The sequence below is a fragment of the Pituophis catenifer genome, unplaced genomic scaffold (genome assembly GCF_029215685.1).
Source record: "Pituophis catenifer annectens isolate HBS135680 unplaced genomic scaffold, rPitCat1.0.hap2 SCAF_4, whole genome shotgun sequence".
NCBI classification, from domain to species: Eukaryota; Metazoa; Chordata; class Lepidosauria; order Squamata; family Colubridae; genus Pituophis; species Pituophis catenifer.
The window spans coordinates 76,812,084-76,832,651 of record NW_027256884.1 but is presented as its reverse complement, the minus strand read 5'-3'; positions in this window follow the sequence as shown (position 1 = coordinate 76,832,651).

Sequence of the window (20,568 nt, the reverse complement as noted above, 5' to 3'; positions counted from 1 at the left end):
AATTGTATACATTTTTACATTAAGTACTTTTCATATATTTCTTTTATTTATATAGTGCCTAAACAAGAGTGATCTCACAGCTGTACAAACTGTAAAACAGTTCTGATACTGCCAACAAGCTTACAAACCAGCCACAGCACTACAGGAATGTACTTCCCCAAACTAAGTTCAAGTATTAAATTAGAAATACATTTTTGAAAAAAAGATACATTTAGAACTTCTTAATCCATTCATCATGATTTTCTTTGGTTTTTAAAATTGATGATCCTTTTTCACTTGATACCTCATTATGAGGTAATGTGCAGGGACGTATTGTACTGCATCATTGTATTGTTTATGGCTGTGAGAAGCTGTTAAACCAAAAGTCAAAACATGCTTGTTCAGTCTCTTGTATGCAATGTTCAGAAAATGGGCCATGCACATTGTCAGTATTCCATATTTAATCAGGAACAAAGATTAAGAACAAAATTCGGCCCCATACAGGACCAAATTCTGTTCTTACCTGGAGCACTTGGCAAAGAAATCAATAGAGCTCTAGCTCCCTCAATTGCCTGCTATAGTATGTATGGATATTGCTGCAAGAAGCAAGTACATTCTTCATGAAACCCTTCTTCTTCTCTATGTAGTATGTGGGTAGCAAGAAGAGAAGGGTAGAACATAACTATGGTGAGGCTGTTTGTAGGCTTTCCATGCAAATATACTTGCATGGGCTTATCTTTACAAAACAGGGTCTAAACTAATAAATAATGCAAAATTTATCACGAATAATTGGGTTTTAGCCTAATTTCTTCTAAAATGTTAAAAATGTGAAATGGCGGTTATCCTTTTTTAGGGTAAAAGGCTTTATACCAATGGTTTATATTTCAGTTACTCACTATGCCCAAATAACTTTTTAAAAGTAATATATGTTATGACAGGTTTTAATGTAAGTCTGCACAATACATTACTTTGTATGTCCAGGTTTGCACACACAAAGGATTGATGAAACCACATGAGGATCGATCATAGTCAGTTGATGTATTACTGTTACAAGGTTATCAACCAGTTTACATTTTTGTCACATGCAGATGGGGGGTGGTCACAAAAAAATAGCTGATGGAATTCAGTTTAACTTTTGTTCTATAGCAGTTTCCCATTATTGTTTTAAATGTAAATAACTGATAACATTCAGATAGGATTGATCTGAAACTGCACCTATTTGAACACAGGGAAAAAAACACTTTGTAAAAGTCCTTCAGTAAATTGAGGACAAAGAAGAAGCCATAAGAACTGGAAGAGTTTGCAGAAGTGCAAATTCTGCAATTTTGCCTGTTTTTATTCACATTGTTTAAGGAAGGAGGAGTTAATTATTTCTTGCCCCAATCAAGACTATTGGTAATGAAATTAAATGCTGTGTTTGCAGCATAATCTGACTCCTTGAAGACTGGTTTAAATCCTGAAATTTAAGAATGGCTGAGTTCACATGACAATGATTGAAAATGCAACGTATTTGTTGTTGTTGTGTTCATTCAAGTCTGATTTGAACCTTTGGGTTATGCATCGGCACAGAAGCCTGTTCTGAATCTGCTAAAATTTATAATATTTTTTGGACTATGCATTGCTACTACTGAGCTTCCAATCTGTTTTTAGCCTGTACAGTGTTAACACTTTGACCTAAAGTAGAATAGTCTTTCTGATTTTCTTTGGATTTTTTCTTCCTTCCAATTCTTTGAAACTGCTTTAAATTGTTAGGACACCTTGTTTGCACAGATGAAGCACTCCCTTTTGATGGGCATAAATGGTTTTTTCTTAGCTTGATGAAGGTCATCAATTTTGTTTAAGTAAGGCTGCAAAGCAGGTACATCATAATTGATCTCATTTGACAGTTGCACTGGGAATAAGTTTTAAAGGAAAGGGTGGGGAGGTGTAAATTCCAATGGTTATTGCATCTCTGTCTGATAAAATTATTTCCTGCCTGCAGAGGAGCCTCATTTTTTTTTACTTTACCTACGTAAGCTGAGAGTTCAAAGATTCTCTGGAATTCCACATGAGACCAGAAGGTCTGATTTCAACTAGCCTTGAGAAGTTGTGGTCTTCTGCAATTCCACAAGTATTCCTCAATTTGTATTATGCTATATTGATTCATATTCTCCGACCTTGCTGATTCATCTTCAGGCAAGGAAATCTATCTTGGAAGGAAAGATTTCACCAAATCACACACGAGTGCTCCAGACCACCCTATCTGGAATTGTCAGAACTGAAATCTTCCCATTCTACTGACATTATAGTTGACTACATTATGCTTACTCTGTTTCTACAGGTCATCTCCAATGTCAGTTTGGTGTCTCCATTCTGCTTGGTCCTTTCAGCATTAAGCTTTTCATCAAAAGCTTAATGGGCAGCTCAAGATATAAGACAGACCATCATATGAATAGGTGGTCTCCATATTCTCAAATGCCATTAGCTAATTATGCTTTAGACCAGGGGTCTCCAAATTTTTCAGTCTGAGTGCCACATTGGACATTCAAGAGATAGATGTCTGTGGAAATTCTCAGTCATCCGGTCATGGTTGTTCCAGAGGTGCTTTTTCAAGAGGCAACTGAACTTTCTGGTTTTTCTTCGAAGACCAGTTTTTCTTCTGTTTCTCATCCAAGAAGCTCATCCAAGGGATAGGGGAAAGATCAGTTTTATAAACGAGAGAATAAAATTTAATTGAATGTGTTTCATTTTGCTCTGTGATATGATTCACAACAACAGCAAAAAAAGAAATGTGATGACTACAAAGAATGATGCCGTACTTGTATGGACAAATGATATAAGAAAAATGTCAAACATTAGCAAATGCTCTGAAGAAATAATGAATTGGTTACTTCAGATGAGAAAAGAAGGCTATTCTTTTTTTGAATAAATTTTATTTAAATTTTACAAATTTACATTAAATGAGAATCAGCCCAATTTTGTGGCACAGAATACAAATAATAATTATACCCCAAAAAGAATTTCAATAAAACAAAGCAAAGAAGTTCTGGCAATTTCAGGTTTAATCCACATGAAGCACAGAATTAATGTGAATGATGAAGCTGATCTTTTATTTCAAAATGAGTGAAATGCTGTTGTTATATCTGGGGCGTAAAACAAAAACGGAAGTTATGCTGGATCAGGCCACCCCCTCTCCCCTTGCAAGCAGAGGAAGTCACCTTCCAACTTGCTCAAAGCCAGCACAAATTTTAAAGGGGAAGGTGCTTCCCCTTCCTCATCCAGCAACCTTCCAGCTGGCTTACAATGCCCCTCCATCGGAAAAATATAGGGAATCCTACCTTCCTTTCCAAACAGTAGTGAATACAACCCTGCTTTCTCTCCCTGTACTGTTTGGAAAGGATTGAAGCACAGCACCTAGGAAATGCTGGCAGGCTGGAAAGAACCTTCCGGAGACCCAGATGTCACCCGTGGGCAGTGGTGGGTTGCAGTTCAGAGACACCTGCTTTAGAGTAATCATGGGACAGATTTTGCAGACATGCTTCCTGGTCTTCCAGATTATTTTCCTCCAAGGTCTTCGAGGCAGATCACGAACCTGGGATCCATCTCAGCATGTCTTCTTGACCAAAGATCACCAATTTCTCAGTGTAGCCTACCTCTGCTAAGGCTGCTAGTCAGAAATTGTCCATTGCTACTGAGCCACTCTTCCTGTCCCATTCATCACTAATAGCATTCCTGTGGATCTCTGAACTTGATAATCAGAGTAGTAATTAAAAGTTTGTGAACCGTTCTTTAATTTTCAACATTTCTGCATAAATATTACCTGAAACATTGTCTGTTTTCTACACGAGTCCTAAAACGAATTAAATGAAAAATAAAGGAGTCAAAATATTATCATGGTTCATTTATTCATTGAGGAAAATGATTCAAAGCTACGTATCAAATATATGACCCTTTGCTTTCAGTAATTATGGTGCTTCCTTTAGGCAGCAATAACTGCAACTTCTTTTTTAAAAAGAAAATATGTTAACATTTTTAATAAACATAGTAAAAATTAATATAAACCAAACTACAAGAAAATAGGGGAAAAAAAGAAAATATGTTAACATTTTTAATAAACATAGTAAAAATTAATATAAACCAAACTACAAGAAAATAGGGGAAAAGGTAGAAGAAAAAAATGGAAAAGAAAGAAAAATAATATAGTAAATAATGTATAAAGAACTTAACCTCTTCATAATAACAAATATGAACAATTACAAATGTCTTAAACTTTCTTTTCATTTTTATGTCTTCTCACAAATTTTTATTACAACTTTAACAAATTTCTTTTTTAAATTCAGTGTGAGAAAGTTAACCCTGTCACTCAGCAGGAAAAAGGAGGTCTTAATCCTGCTGTACAGGGCTTTAGTCAGAACCCATTTGAAATACTGTGTCCATTTCTGGAGATCTCACTTAAAAAAGATATTGATAATTTTGAGAAAATTCAGAGATGGGCAACAAAAATGGTGCAAGGCCTGAAGAACAAAACATATCAGGAGAGATTGGAGGAACTGAATATGTAAGCCTGAAGCACTGGTGGGTTTCTACTGGTTTGCCCCGGATGGGGCGAACAGGTAGTGGTAGCGGCGGGAGGCTCTGCCCACCTGCCCGGACATCATCATGGACGCTCTGCGCGTGTGCAGAAGCGCTGTGCTTGAGCGTGCGAGTGTGCGCGCTCCCGATTCCAAACCGGTAGCGAAGGTAAGTGGAACCCACTACTGGCCTGGAGGTCAGAAGGGAAAGTGGGGACATGATTGAAACCCTTAAATATATTAAGGGTGTGAATAAGGTTCTAGAAAGCAGTATTTTCAATATTAAGCAAAAATCAAGAACACAGGCATAACCTCAAAGTGACAGGAGGAAAGTTCAAAAGTAACATTAGAAAGTATTGAAGAGTAGTGGGTTGAACACGACAGAGTCTGGGTTGTCAGCAACTAACCAGGAAAAATAGTTTCTGAATCATATTCTATAATCTAGTATGGACAGATTCAACGGCTGTGAAAAAGATAAATTCCTTGCTATATGAATCATTAGGAAAAGGTCTGAAACAAAAGCTGCCGATATTGCCATATTTTAGTAGAAAAGCTGAGAGACTTCGGCTTGGAATAAAAAGTGATTGAAAGAGATTATTATCAATTTGTAGAAAATTATACATGACATGGAGAAAGTGCAGCTAGAGATTGTTTTTCTTTCTTATTATATACTTGTTTCAAGCTCACCCAATGAAATTGGAAGAAATTTTAGAACCATTCCACATGTGCAGAATTAGCCGGTGAAATTTATTATGACAAAATGTAGTCGGGTTCTTAATTAGGATGGCTTTAAAATAAATTAATACATTCATAGAGACAGGCTTATTACTATGGAAAGTTGGGGGCTGTATGCTGTCAAATAATTGCAGAGGAACAACAGTAGGAGAGCATTGAATTCTCATCTTCAGCTTGCAAGAAAGTCAAAGGCATATGTTGAGTTCTTGAAGTGAGAGCTATTTATATGTTCTGAATACTGCAACTGTTGATGAGGATACACGAAGCAATTTCATATTTTATAAAAATACATTTTTATCAAATCCCATTTTATAACTATGCATTAAAGCTGGGATTGTGTTTACTGAATATTCCTATTAGAATAATTTTCATTCAGCTATTTAACATAAAATTAACCCACATGTCCTTTCTAAACAGTTAATTTGACAATTCCTGAAATGAACTGCTTATGTGTTTTTATTGTAAAAATTCCAGGTTCAATTCACTAACTATGTTTCCTTCTGAAGTGTTAGATTTTTTTTAAAGGAAAAGATATCTAGAAGTTTTCTCCTTGAGACTATGCAGAAGAAAAGATGAAGCATTTTAAGAAAAGAGTACCTATATTAAGAGAGGGAATGGTTTGGGTTTCTATGGCAGCTACTGTAGTTGTGCAAAAAACGTAGAAAAGGAAGAATGGATTTAATGGAATGTCAACATATCCTGAAAGTTAATGTTTTACCATCAGGAAAAAAATTAAAGCTGAAAAGCTCAGTATTTCAGGAAGACAACAATCCAAGGCATACTTGCAAATCACCTCTGGCGCTTACAAGAAAGAATGACAACAATGTTGGAATGCCTTTTGTGTCATATACAGATTGTGCCACCTTCTATTCCACTTAAGGATTCATTGAAATATACAATATGAACAGGATTGTATAATCTGTTGCTTACTACTGTATATTTACATTTAATTTCTTTGATCTACAAAAAGTTTTGATTGTCACGCGTTATTAAAGAACTTATCTTCCCATCCTTATTTACCATTGGTGATGGGGTCTGATTTGAAATGTCAGATAATCTGTTTTGAAAGATTGAAGTGAGAACCAAGGAAATATGCTATCTTGGTACTTGATCCTTTTAACAAGGAGGATTTGATTGAAGATTCAAAAATAGAGGGAACAGGACGATCACATGAGAATTTTTAAAGACAAAGTATAACCTGGTGGGATTTCATTAAAAGTAAATAAACAACAGTGCAGTCTCGGATAATATTATTGAGGAAGAAAACTGGGAGACTTCTATGAAGCTAATATGGTTGAATAAGCATCTTTCAAAAGATCTTAGACTAAACAAGGATGCTTTGTGCTGGACATTGAAGGACATTGAAGGCTAATGGCCAAGGAAATCTACAAAGCTTCAACTAAGAAATGTAGGAATAAAGCCAGAAGATAAAGGAGGAAAATGAGCTAACACTAGCAAGGGAACCAAAATTCAGTTAGAAGGATTTCTTCAAATACGTCAACAGATAGAGGAAGACATGAGAGATGATGGGATCATGATGTATTGCAAATAGAGACATTTTAATAGATGATCAAGAGAAAGCAAAGAGACACAACTTCAATTTTGCCTCTTTCTATACATTCAAGCAGAATAGTGATTTGAGTAGCACAGCCTGAATTAATAAAAAGGGACAATGAACAAAAGGGGGGGATACAGGTCAGTTAGGGCATGGTAAACAATCTTCTAGCTAATCCAGTTTTCCTGGTCTGATGAAATATATCCCAGAATATGGAAAAGCTCTTCCTCTGTCAATTATATTTTAGGAGTCCAGGAGAAAAGCATCAGAAGACCAGAGAAAAGTAAATGTGATCCCCCACCTAAAGAAATGGGAAAAAAGACAAAGATACCAATAATCAGCCAATTAACCTAACACCAATTCTGGTGACTGTCAAGACTCAGCACAGCTTTGTCAAAAGTATGTCATGTGAGGAATATCTCTTTCTTTGAAAAGATAACTACATTAGTGGACAACAGGAATGCTGTGGATAAAATCTACAGGTTCCACATGACATTCTCATTGATTCAGATGGTAGTATAGTAATGTGGATCCACAAATGGTTGGCTAATGGCACTTAGACAGTCAACATTGATGGCTCTATATACAGTTGGAAAGCAATAACCAGCTGGGTCATGTAAAAATATGGATTAGGGTAAGTATCATTTAACTTTATTATGAGTAATCCAGATAATGGGATTATTGGGATGCTTACAAAATATGCAGTTGATACAAAAATTGGGAAATCTAGCCAACATCAAAGAAGACAGAATAATATTGTAATGTAAATCGATGAGGTTGGAAAACTGTTGAAAGGAACAAGATAGCCTTCAAGAGGGAGAAATTTAAAATATTTCATCTGGTGAGGAAAAATATAGAGCACACATATAACATGTGGAATTTTGAGTTGGAAACACAACATCAGAGATGAATTGAGTGTACAAATTACTAACAAGTTGGATGTGAGTCAAAAATATGGGACAGCTTCTAGAAAGGCTAACTGTTTTGGGGTCTACTAGTACCAGCATTGATTAAAGTCTTGTGACGTATTTATTCCTTTCCAAGTGAGGTAGAGCAACACCTAGACTTCTGGGTACATTTCTGGACACCGCATTTCCAGAAGAATTGATAGAACAGGTTTAGAGATGGACTACAAAGATGATGCAGGAATTTGAAAACATGCCCTACAGGCTGAAAAAACATGGAGAAAAACAGATTGAGGGGAGACATGATATCAGTGCTCATGTGCATAAAAAAGTACTATAGGAAATATGTTCAGGAAATATTTTCCATTGCCAGAAAAACTAGGACTAGAAATAATGGATAGAAGTTGAAACTATCCCAATTTTATTTGAATATAAAAATAAAGTTCCTGATATATTTTACCATTGAAGCAGGTTTTCTTTTTCCATCCTTAAAGAAGAGGCTAGGTAACCATTTTTAAGAATGGTTAATTGTTTTTTCTGCACATTACAGATAGTTGAACTAGAATATCCTTGTGTTCTTTTCCAAGTCTGCAATTCTATGATTCTACTAGTTGACTACTTTTCCATTACTGCATTTAATAGATGCTGTCAATATGTAGAGATGGATTAAAGCAATCCTGAGTTAGTGAACTGAATAGCAAATCACATTTGTTTTGATGAAAAGCAATCGTTCAAGTTCATGGTGGAGGAGATGGTGATTGGAATCAGTCTTTGATCTGTGACAAATGCTAATTAAGCAACAAAGTCCCACTTGAGTTTTTGCATTCTGACATGAGATTTTAGTGATTAAAAAATATTTAATTTTACTATGGGGATTTTATCTTTGAGATATAGCAAAAATATTGCAAATCCCTACAATAAACTGTAGCTTGTGGAATTAATAGTAGCAACAAGCCACAACATAAATCAAAATGTACAAGCAAACTTCCAACTTTGATCTCAGAATCTCATTTGCTACCCCAAAGCAAGCATTGCTGGCAAATCTGGTTAGTAATTGACATAAAAAAATAAATAAATCAGAATTAAATAAATAAGCACCTTCACACTAGATAGAGAAATATCTGAATAAATTAGATGTTTTCTGATGGAATACACAGGCTTAATTAGACATTTATGTAACAAACATATAACAGATCCCCAACATTAAAAAAAACAAGCAAACCAAAATTTACATTATTGCAGCCTAGAATGCTCCAAATTTAATACAAGAAGTAGCAAAAGTTGGAGAACTCACCTTCTAGAGTATTTTTTTAGAAAGCATCCCTATTTCCAAACCCTCCCAATCCACAAAGGCAGTGGGTGGGGGAGGTATAATATTATATTCATTTCTTGGAACTAACTAACTGGGACACTAGCTTTTGCATCAGTTGTCTTCTTTAACATATAATTCCCTCATAAGTTTCTAAGAGGATTCCCTCACTTTAGATTCATCCCAAATTATTTTATCACTGTTCCATTCAGCCTTGTCTAGCCTTCCTCATCCACTTTTAATTTTAAAAAAATCATAATATCATCCTGCTTTTTCTCTGCCTTTTTAAACTATTCTTTGCTCTCTTAGACTAATTTTGCAACCATTTTTTTCCCTCTCTGGCGACATTATATATCTCAGTTTCTTTGCAGCAATCATTTTCTTGTATGTATTTAATCTCATGCCTCTTTCAGTACTTCATCCATGCAGTATCTTTTCAACCCTTCCCACTAGGATTAGGTTGCATATTTGTGTGACAGTTTGTAACAACATTCTTTTCATTCTGTTCTAGGCTACTTTTTTTTCTCTTTTAAAATGATCCACTGTCATTCATTCTCTGAGGAGATAAATGTATTATTTCTATTTTTTTTTTATACTGGACCCATACTTTTTTTCTCTGCGCGTTCTATTTTACTTCAGTTTCACTTTTTCCTTTTCTTACATAGCTGTTCCCCCCCCCCCTCAAGTTCCACCCTTGACATTACCCAAATAATAATCCGTGGCACATTCAAAATCTCTTATCATTCTTGTTTCCTTCATTGATTTTCTCAATCTGTCATCATAAAGAGTTAAATAAATCATTTTGCGGAATGGGGTGTGGATTTGGTCAATTTTTGATACCTGCCAACAGCCTGAACTAATACCTGCAGGTTTTTTTTTCCTGACTTGCCATTGCCTCCTTTCTAGTGCTGAGAAAGAGTGACTGGTCCACATTTAGCTAGGTGGCTTTGTGCCTAAGGTAGGGCTACAACTCATGGTCTCCCAGTTTCTAGCCTGATGCCTTAACCACTACACCAAACTGGCTCAATGGTTTCTAATTATTTGAGAGCTAATGATGTGTTAAAGTGCTAGACTAGAAATAGACCTAGTCCTGCCTTGAGTGTGGAAGCAGCTCCTTGTCATATCATGTATAAATTGCTTCAATGTGCAACTATTTTCCACATTGCATTAATGTGGAAGTACAGTAGATGCAGCTAATTCCAGCAGTGAGGCTGGACTGGTCACTTCTTTAATTTGAACTTTATTTAAGAGAAATTCAACCAGTCTAATGGAGATAGGGACTACTTCTCCCTCCCCCTCCAGTTTCCTCAGGTTTTATCTCTTGTAGGGGAAACTTCTCTTTAAAAGTACTAATACTATGGATGAATGAATCAGATCAAAGTGCAATTTGAATTTTTTATTTGATTTAAGGAGATATTTTTATTCATATCTGCAGTTAAAAAATAGTTCATCCAAAGTTTCAGAAAAATATGTGTGCATTTGCATGTCCATTAAATGTTCAAATTAATTCAAAAATGTATGATTTGATACATCACGTAAGCAATTCACCTTGAAGATTCAATCAAAGAGATAATTTGATCAAATTGCCTCCAAGTCAACATTTTGAATAGAAACTTCCTACATTTTCACAGTATAGAAGTAAAGAAGAACAAGCAGGAAGACAATAGAAAGCTATAGTTGCAACGATATTCTTCTAGAAAAATAGTTCCTTCTTTTATGTCTTTCATCTCTGGCATTATAAACATGATATTATTATAATATTGCCTTTTTAAAAGACCACATGCCCATTTTTAAAAGAAAAAAAGATAGCTCTTGCATTGCAATTTCCTTGGAGGTATGCCCACCTGCTTGGAGAATGGGGTGGGGTGAGTGTTACAGGGGACAGACCAGATGGCATGATAAATAGCATTCTGAAAAGCTGAAGGGAATACTGTAGAGCAGGAGTATCAAACTCAAGGCCCGGGGCTCTGATCCGGCCTGCAGGGTGCTTAGCTCTGGCCCGCGGGGCCACCCTGGAAACAATGAAGGACTGGCTCGCAGTGCCTCTGGCAGCAAAAATGGTACTTGGGAGGGCCACACGCTGGCAGAGGATTGCAGGAGGAGAGCCTGTTTTCTCTGGCAAAGCACTCGGGCCATCACAGGCGCCCCCGACATGAGTGACGTCAAGCTGGCCATGCCCATCCTGGCCATGCCCACTCTGGCCCCCTGAGGTCAAACACAACCCTGATGCAGCCCTCAATGAAATTGAGTTTGACACCCCTGTTGTAGAGGAACCTAATGTCTGCCTTCTTAAGGTTTTGTGCCTGAAATATTATGCAAGGAAGTGTTTGTGATCATTGACTCTTTGTTTTAGTTCCTTAGATCAACATATCTGATCCTCAGGAAAATTACAGACAATACAGAATTATGTAAGATTTCACACATGCATCCCCTCTACACAAATGAGACAAATGAGAGCATGTGGGTCTATTGCTTGCTACTTTGAATTGAGTATAATGTCAGCATATATTAAAATCCTAAGGGATGTAGGATAGGGTTAAATTTTGGATATGCTACAAGAAACAGAATGGTACTAGACTTGCAAAATTAAGGCAGCTTAAAATATTTTCTTTAAGGTTCATTAACAAAAATAATTTAAACCAAACAACCTTTCTTCAGGGGTCTATTGGTCTCCCTTAGCTTGCTTGTTTTCTTGCAGACATTTCATTATCTTAACTAGGTAACATTATCAGTGCCAGTAAGGAGTGCTGTTTGCTGTCAGTTTATTTATTTATTGTTTATTTATTGGTTCGATTTATATGCCGCCCTTTTCCGGAGACTCAGGGTGGCTTACAATGCGTTAAGCTATAGCCTTCATACTTTTGTATATACCTGCTTAGTAGGGCTTTCTGGCCCCCCAAGCAGTGTTCTTTTTTATACAAAGTCAGCTTATTACCCCCACAAACTGGGTCCTCATTTTACCTACCTCGAAAGGATGGAAGGCTGAGTCAACCTTGAGCCTGGTGAGATTTGAACTTGCAGTAATTGCAGGCAGCTGGTGTTACTTAACAGTGCTTTAGTCTGCTGCGCTACCAAGGCTCTATACTTATATACTTACTTATATTCTAGTGTCTTGCCTGTCTGTGTGGGTGGGGGTGGTCTTAGGGATTCTTTGGTTGGTCTGTTTATTAATGGCTCTTTGGCAGTTTCATGATTGGGGTATTGCTTACTTGCTTCTTGATCTGAAGTTGATCTTGCAGTTAATCTATGCTGATCTGAACTGAAAAATAGCATTCCATACTAGCACTGATGATATTACCTAGTTAGGATAATGAAATGTCTTCAAGAAAACAAGCAACCTCAGAGAGCGCCAAGGACTCCTCATTTCAACCCTGAGCTACAAATATTCTCCTTTATTGGAACCTTTCTTCAGTTTGCTAATTTGTTTCCTCATGTGAATACCACATGTAATGACAACATGAAGTATTCACAAGCTTTAACTTTGAGTTACATTAATTGATAAAAATCGTAACTATGCCAACGTATTACTTTTCATATATTGAAGAAAAGTTAATAATTCTATCTACAAAGTTGTTTTCTCGTGCCTGAAGAAATGAAGAAAACTCTTCCAGGACCACCGGATAGCCTGTCCAGAGTCTTAACTAATCTTTATTTTTAAAGGAAATCAAGATGAAAAAAATCCCTGTGAAGATATCTGAGTTTCTTAGAATCATCATTGGTATTAAAAAGTCTTTTCAGTACTTTCATGGCAATAAATCAATCACATAATTTTAATAGGAAGTACACTTCAGTAACCATTATCTGCATCAAAATCAACAATGAACAGTTCATTTCATTAAAAAAACATGTTTCTAGCGTGCACCAGGGAATCTTTCAGGTCTTCCATGGTCTTGAACCTGCAGATGTTAAGCCTACTGAACCTGAGTTATGCAACTAGTTGTTCTAATGATAAGATATAAGCAGACAATTCATAGACATAATAAGTATTTGTAACATCATAATATCAGGTAATTTGATAATAATTTATGGGTTTAATTTAATGTTAAAATGAAATTTGTTTGGCTTATCCCCCTGCCCAAGTTTAATTTGAATAATTCTAGAAGGTTCTGTACAGGATGCAAATGGACTTGGCAATAAATAAATAACATACTGCTTCCATTAAAACTAGGGGGAAAGTTATATGCACTGGTTTATGAATCTAAGGCTACAAACAAACAAACAAACCAAAAGAACTTTCATTTTATCCAGAAGCCTCAAGGCTTGGGGACCTGGAAAATGAAGATGAAAGATGAACAGTCAGTTTCAGATATATTGTATATATTGATTACCTGCATTTTATAAATTGCACAGGATAAATAGTAATCAAAATATCAATGAACAACATCTGCAGGAAATACAAATGTAGGCATTTCAACCTGATCCAGAAACTGCACGATAAGTGTTCCTGAAATGGCAATTAATTACAGAGTCTTACTCAAATCTAAGTTTCATTAAGTCCTTTTTATTTATTTTTAAAATTTGTGTGTGATTCTTCAAAACCAGTTCTTTCCAATCCAGTGGAAATTGTGTTGGAGCAAGGTGTAAAGGATTATCTGCTTAGACATTTCATATTTAAATACAAATAATTTACAGGCCACTTATTTGATGAGGATGTTTTATATCTAGGATAGTAAGACTAAAAAAGTTTTCCCCATTTTTTTAAGAACAGAAAGAATAACAATTCCTTTTGGTTTTCTCCACACTTGGAATTGATTTTGTTTTTGTGGAATCTGTCATTTTAATACCTGGATTTGAGTTTTAATTTGATTATTTATTTACTCATCTTTATTGAAGACATGACTTACTTGGGAAAGGGGGTGAGGATCCAAAAGATAAAATATTCATATTTTAATAGGCAACAGTTTAACTAGTAACAACACACTATGAAGAATGAAAAACACTACTCAGTGTTGATCAGCTTTGAAAACTGTTGTTAATAAATAGCATTCCATTCTTCCCTTGTTTTCAACATTTCAGTGGAAATCACTGTCACAAAATACATTGTTAAACTCCATTGTAAAAAAATAGAATTGTGTGGGACATTCTTAGTACAAAATATTGGTGAAACTTCCCCACTGAAAGTTTCGGAAATGTTGACTTTTTCAGCTTATATTACAAAAAAATGAGATTCCATAAACTTTACATCAGATGCTTAATTGTTAATAAACAAAGACAGTGCAAGAGAGACATTAAGCTTTGTGTCCTGTTTACAACTTTACAGCTTAACACATGCATGTGCCAGAATGATGCAGTTTATTTTTCTGTGCTAAAGAACCCCCCCCCCCCAAAATGATGGGATTTTCAGATAACTTCAATAAAAAGCACTCTTTTTTCTGTTTATAAATCTTAATAAATTTCCTATTAAATTGATTAAATATTGGAAGCCCACTAAAAATTATAGATACAAAAGCTGATCATCCCAAACTAGCTTTCTCTTTTACTTTTTTTTTCCTCATAGAAATTCTCATTTGCAGAGCAAGTCAATAAGTTCTGTGTTGAAACTTCTCACTGTCCATGGACACCCCACCCCCGACTCAATTACAGATAGTCTTCAATTTACAATAGTGACCTTTCAAAAGTGACTTATGACCATTTTCACACTGATCACTGTTGCAGCACCCCTATAGTCACATGGTTTACATTTGGATGCTTGCTAGCTGCTTAATATTTATGACGGTTGCAGTTTCCCGTGGTCATGTGATCACCTTTTGCAATCTTCTGATAAGCAAAGACAATTGGGAAGTCAGATTTACTTAGCAGCTGTGTTACTAATTTAAAAACCTTAGTGATTCACTTAACAAATATGGTAAGAAAAGTCATAAAATGGGACAAAACTCACTTAACAAATTTCTCACTTAACAACATACATTTTGGGCTCAATTATGGTCATAAATTGAGGACTACCTGTACTTTTTAATCTATTGTCCCCCTGAGCCTCTTTGTTTTAAGGCTATTTATGAATGGTCTTATTGCATTACTATGCCATTTTAGAAAAGCCCTTCATTCTGAGGCCTTAAAATTGTGCTTGGAATTGTGAGCAATTAGAATTATGCTCAAAGCTAATATTATGAAAAAAAATTATCATCATGTTCTTTTGCCTCCTGATCCTACTCCACCTAAAGTTGAATATGATTTTTAATCCAAATGGTTTCTTTCTTACATATACATGTTGTTTATACACTTTTTTGACATGTGAATCCTCTTCTGGTTCTATGTGTAGCCTTACAGAAAGATGCTCCAATCCAAAAAGGAAAAACCATAATGCAATCAAAGTTAATGTAAATTAACTTTGAAATTTATCAATTTATGAAATTCTTACTGAATCCAACACAGATATTCAGATAGAGACAGATACCCATCTACTTGTATGCCTCCTTGTTGCCCATCTCAAGACAATTCTAGAGTTATATGGGGTCAGGAAAAGCTATATATACAAAAATAATCAGCATATTCTGACACAGTGATGCACACAAAGAGTATCCAACTACATATTCACATTATCTACAATAAAAAGAACTTTTATTTCAAAAGATGGAAGATAAAGAAAGTAGCAATTGTGTATGTGTTCTGTTAAAACTTTTCAACCTTACTTATGCAAAGTGAACACCAAAATGCCTTTTGGGGAACTGTCAAAGTAGTGCAAGTCACATGGAGTCACCTTGTAATAAAACATTTTCTGAAATACACTAAATAATGGGAGTAGCTGGTATTCAGTCCAATTCAGTAGGGCATCCTTAGCCTAGAAGAGAGCAGGGCTTCTAGGAGTTGCAAGTAATCAGTTCATGAAACAACTGTAACTACATCCAGTGAAAATCAGCACAGTCAAGTGAAATTAATGGGAAGTATTTATCACAGTGAAAAATTTCTGCCTGCCTACTAGATTTCACCTGAGTTATGTATGTTAAATGGTGCTATATTTTTGTACAAAAAAAGTAATGTCATTTTTTAAAAGATTCCCAGGCCAACCAGGAATTAATGAAAAACTAAGGCTGCCATTAGTTTTCTTTTTTGACAGAAATGCCTCATTTTGGCTCACTTCGTGGTATTGAATTCCAACAATTGCCTTCGATAATCACAATTCTCTCTCTCTCTTTTTTTTCTGCCAGCCTTCCTTTGAGTGAGCAGTTATTTACTCTGAAAACTGATGGCTACTGAATTTATTGGGGCTTATTTGGGATAAACATGTCAATGTAAATCAAACTGTTTTAGTTCTGTTGAAAGAGGCATCCACATGAATTTTGTTGGTTGCAATTCATCTTTAGAACTCTTCAGACATCTTGCTAGCCATGGCAAAAAAAAATTGTACAACATTATGTACATTATGTGGCATTTTGTGAATCAATTTCCTTTCATTTCCACAATGCACAAAAATTTGGATTACTGTACCATATGCCAGCAGCAGATATGGTCATCAGCAAGGCATCACTATATTATTATGTAAAAATATTTAGCAACAGATAAATGGTGGAAAATGGCTCAAAACTGTCCTAGGGTAAAGTTGAAGTGTAAATTATTAGAATTGGGATAATTTTAAGGTGCAGCATTAGATTAAGCTCACTTGACTTGTGAATTACTTGTGAAGTAATTGGGATGTCATTTTACAGATGATCAGAGCACTTCCATAAGGAACTTCTTAGATTTATATATGGTGCTCTTCATAGTTTTGTCCCTAGGAAAAATATGCCATTTCCCTGGTTCAGCATAAATGATTTCCTATGTATTTTCAGACATGGGGCAGACTTAGGAAGCATAGCTGCAAATATTATACTGAAAGAAGGCCAATGGGTGTCCATCAGATAAGATTTATTTATTTATTTTTTTATTTTATTTGATTTCTATACCGCCCTTCTCCAACAGGACTCAGGGCGGTGAACAGCTGAGATAAAACATAACATATAAAATTTAAAAAACAGTTTAAAAGACATTAAATAATTTTGGCCCTCAATTTAAAACAACCCAGTTAAAACCAATTTCAAATTAAACCGAAAGGATGGGATCAAGCCAGCCCTGCTAGATGGAATAGATGAGTTTTCAGGGCCCGACGAAAAGTCCGGAGGTCTGGTATCATGTGTATCTCTGGGGGTATGTCGTTCCAGAGGGCAGGTGCTGCCACAGAGAAGCCTCTCCCCCTGGGGGTCGCCAGCTGACATTGTCTGGCCGATTGCACCCTGAGGAGGCCCTCTCTGTGTGAGCGAACTGGCCGGTGGGAGGCTATTGGTGGCAGAAGGCGGTCTCATAGATACCCCGGCCCTAAGCCATGGAGCACTTTAAAGGTGGTGACCAACACCTTGAAGTGCACCTGGAAGACCACTGGAAGCCAGTGCAGCTCATGCAGGAGAGGTGTCACATGGGAGCGCCCAGTCGCTCCCATAATCCCCCGCACGGCCGCATTCTGGACCAACTGGAGCCTCCGGGTGCACCCCAAGGGGAGCCCCATGTAGAGAGCATTGCAGTAGTCCAGGCAGGAAGTGACGAGTGCCTGAGTAACCGTGCGTAGGGAGTCCCGATCCAGAAAGGGACGCAACTGGCGTATCAGGCGGACCTGATAAAAAGCCCCGCTGGCCACGGCCGTCATATGCTCTTCTAAAGACAGCCGAGCCCTCTCTGTGGGGGCCAGTGATTCGCCCCCAATAACTAGCGATGGCACCAGCTGGCTATATTGGGACGCCGGAAGCCACAGCCACTCGGTCTTGGAAGGGTTGAGTCGGAGCCTGTTTCTCCCCATCCAGGCCCGCACAGCCTCCAGGCACTGGGACATCACTTCAAGGGCATCGTTGGGGTGGCCTGGGGTGGAGATGTACAGCTGAGTGTCATCAGCGTACTGATGGAACTCCACCCCAAAGCCATGGATGATCTCACCCAGCGGCTTTACATAAATGTTGGACAGAAGGGGCGAGAGGACCGACCCTTGTGGCACCCCACAAACAAGGCACCTCGGGGTCGACCGCTGCCCCCCTGCCAACACCGATTGTGACCGGTCAGAGAGATAGGAGGAGAACCACCGCAGGACGGTGCCCCCCACTCCCAACCCCTCTAACCGGCACTGCAGGATACCATGGTCGATGGTATCAAAAGCCGCTGAGAGATCTAACGGGACCAGGATAGAGGAGCAGCCCCTATCCCGAGCCCTCCAGAGATCATCCAACAACGCGACCAATGCCGTTTCCGTGCTGTGCCCAGGCCTGAAGCCGGACTGGAGCAGATCAAGATAGACAGCTTCATCCAGGTACCCAGGAAGCTGTCATGCCACCACACTCTCAACAACCTTCACCAAGAAGGGAAGGTTGGAGACCGGACGGTAGTTAGCCAAAACAGCCAGATCCAGAGCAGGCTTCTTGAGGAGGGGCCTCACCACTGCCTCTTTCCTCACTCAAGGAAGCGTTGATAATCCCCTGGAGCCAGCCTCGTGTAACCTCCCGGGAAGCCAGCACCAACCAGGAGGGACACGGGTCCAATAAACATGTGGTACGTGATCAACAAGCCCATCTGCACTCCACGGCCCCACTTCACAAGAAGGGACTCACATCTGGCTATCTGTGGAACAGTGGTCTCCCTCGGATCAAGACTTTCCTTATAATAACCGCCACCCCCCGCCCCTGCCCTGAGCTCTTGGCTGGTGGAATACACGGAAGCCTGGTGGGCACATATCTACGAGGGGATAGGTCAATAGTATTATTGCTATGGAATATTTTTTTGAGACTGGAATAATAATATATCTCTTGGTAAGTTTTCCTTTAAACTAGTAATTTATTGATGGCTTGCCACACAATCTTATTATTCATTAATGAATAAGAGATTAAGTATTTATTGAGTAATTGTTGCTTAATAAATTGTTAGCTATCTAAGCTTACCTTACCCCCAAAGATACCAAAATCAGATGAACTAAATGCTTAAAAATATCACTTTCCCCAAATTATCCAAACTGTGCTCTAACATTGCCTGGGAAGACCATTTCATAGTCTCATAGGTTATTTCTGTTCATGATGCAGCATCTAGGAGCAAGTTCTTCTCAATGGGGATATCTCAATTTCAATTGTTCCAAGAAGTGTACTGCAGGTCCCATATTTTATTCTTTGAAATGGCAATAATTATTCTTGGTGGTTGTAAGAAAACAGCACTCTGTTTCAGGACCAGTCTGTATTTTAGTATTATCATTAGTTTTTTAAAATTTATTTATTTATTTATAGGATTGTTGATTATATTTTATTGTTTTCTTGAAAACTGCTTTGAGCTCCTGTGGAAAAAGAGAAGTACAGGTAGTCCTTGACTTATAATAGTTCAAAGTTACAACAGCAGTGAAAAATGACTTATGACTGTATTTCACATGACCATCAGTGGTGGGTTGCTACCAGTTCGCCCCAGATCAGGCAAACTGGTAGCGGCGGCGGCGGGAGGCTCCGTCCACCCACCTGGACACTTCTGCGCATGTGCAGAAGTGTTGCACATGTACGCAAGCACGCGCGTGCCCACAATCCCCTGAAACCCGCCCCTGATGACCATTGCAATATCTCCATGGTCACATGATCAAAATTCAGATGCTTGAAAACTGACTCATATTTATGATGGCTGCAATGTACTGCAATAATGTGACCAGCTTTTGTGACTTTCTGACACAAAAGTCAATGAGGAAGCCAGATTCACTTAACAACTGCATTACTAACTTAACAACTGCACTTAACAAATGTGGCAAGAAAGATCGTAAAATGGGGCAAAACTCAATTAATGTCTCACTTTGCAGCAGAAAATTTGGGCTCAATTGTGGTCATAAGTTGAGGACTACCTGTAGTAAGATAAAATTAATAAAAATGAATAACAATATTATTCTTACAATACTCTTACAGTATTTTCTGTGGAGCTAAAAATGGGACCAATCTGAGTGTGAATTGAATAGCACTTGATGTTGCTCACCGTGTCTCAGCAGGTTTAGTGACTGGATGGACTCATATCTGGTAGCTATATGATACATATTTAGATTTTGGGTCAATTCAGTTGCAGTAATCCACAATTGGAAGAATCTGATTCTGTCAAGCAAGGCACTACTCATAAGTAAAGATGACAGAATGAGGCCTAGAAACTATGCTTGCTAACATACAGAAACAATATCTGTTCAAAGCTGATACAGCGGTATCTAACGAGACAATCTTTTTTAAAGATTGTCTAGCTATGAAAATATTCAGAAGAATACTTAAGACGTACGATGTTCTACCATAATAATGAAACTCAGTAGTCCATTCAGTAGTTTTCTTTCAGGCAGAACTTCAGCTGAAGAGGTTTCCAATGAGCTATAAATAATGTTCAAAAATCTCCAATGCTTACACAACTGCTCCATTTCCCCAGCATATTTCAAATGACACAGGTGTTTGTTTGAAAGTCAATGCTTCCTAAAAGTATTGCACTTAGCGGGAAATAACAGATCAATACACACACATGTGTGCAGACAAACTCCTGTGAATGACAAATGTCACACAAGAACTCCTGTTTTTGACAAGAATCAGG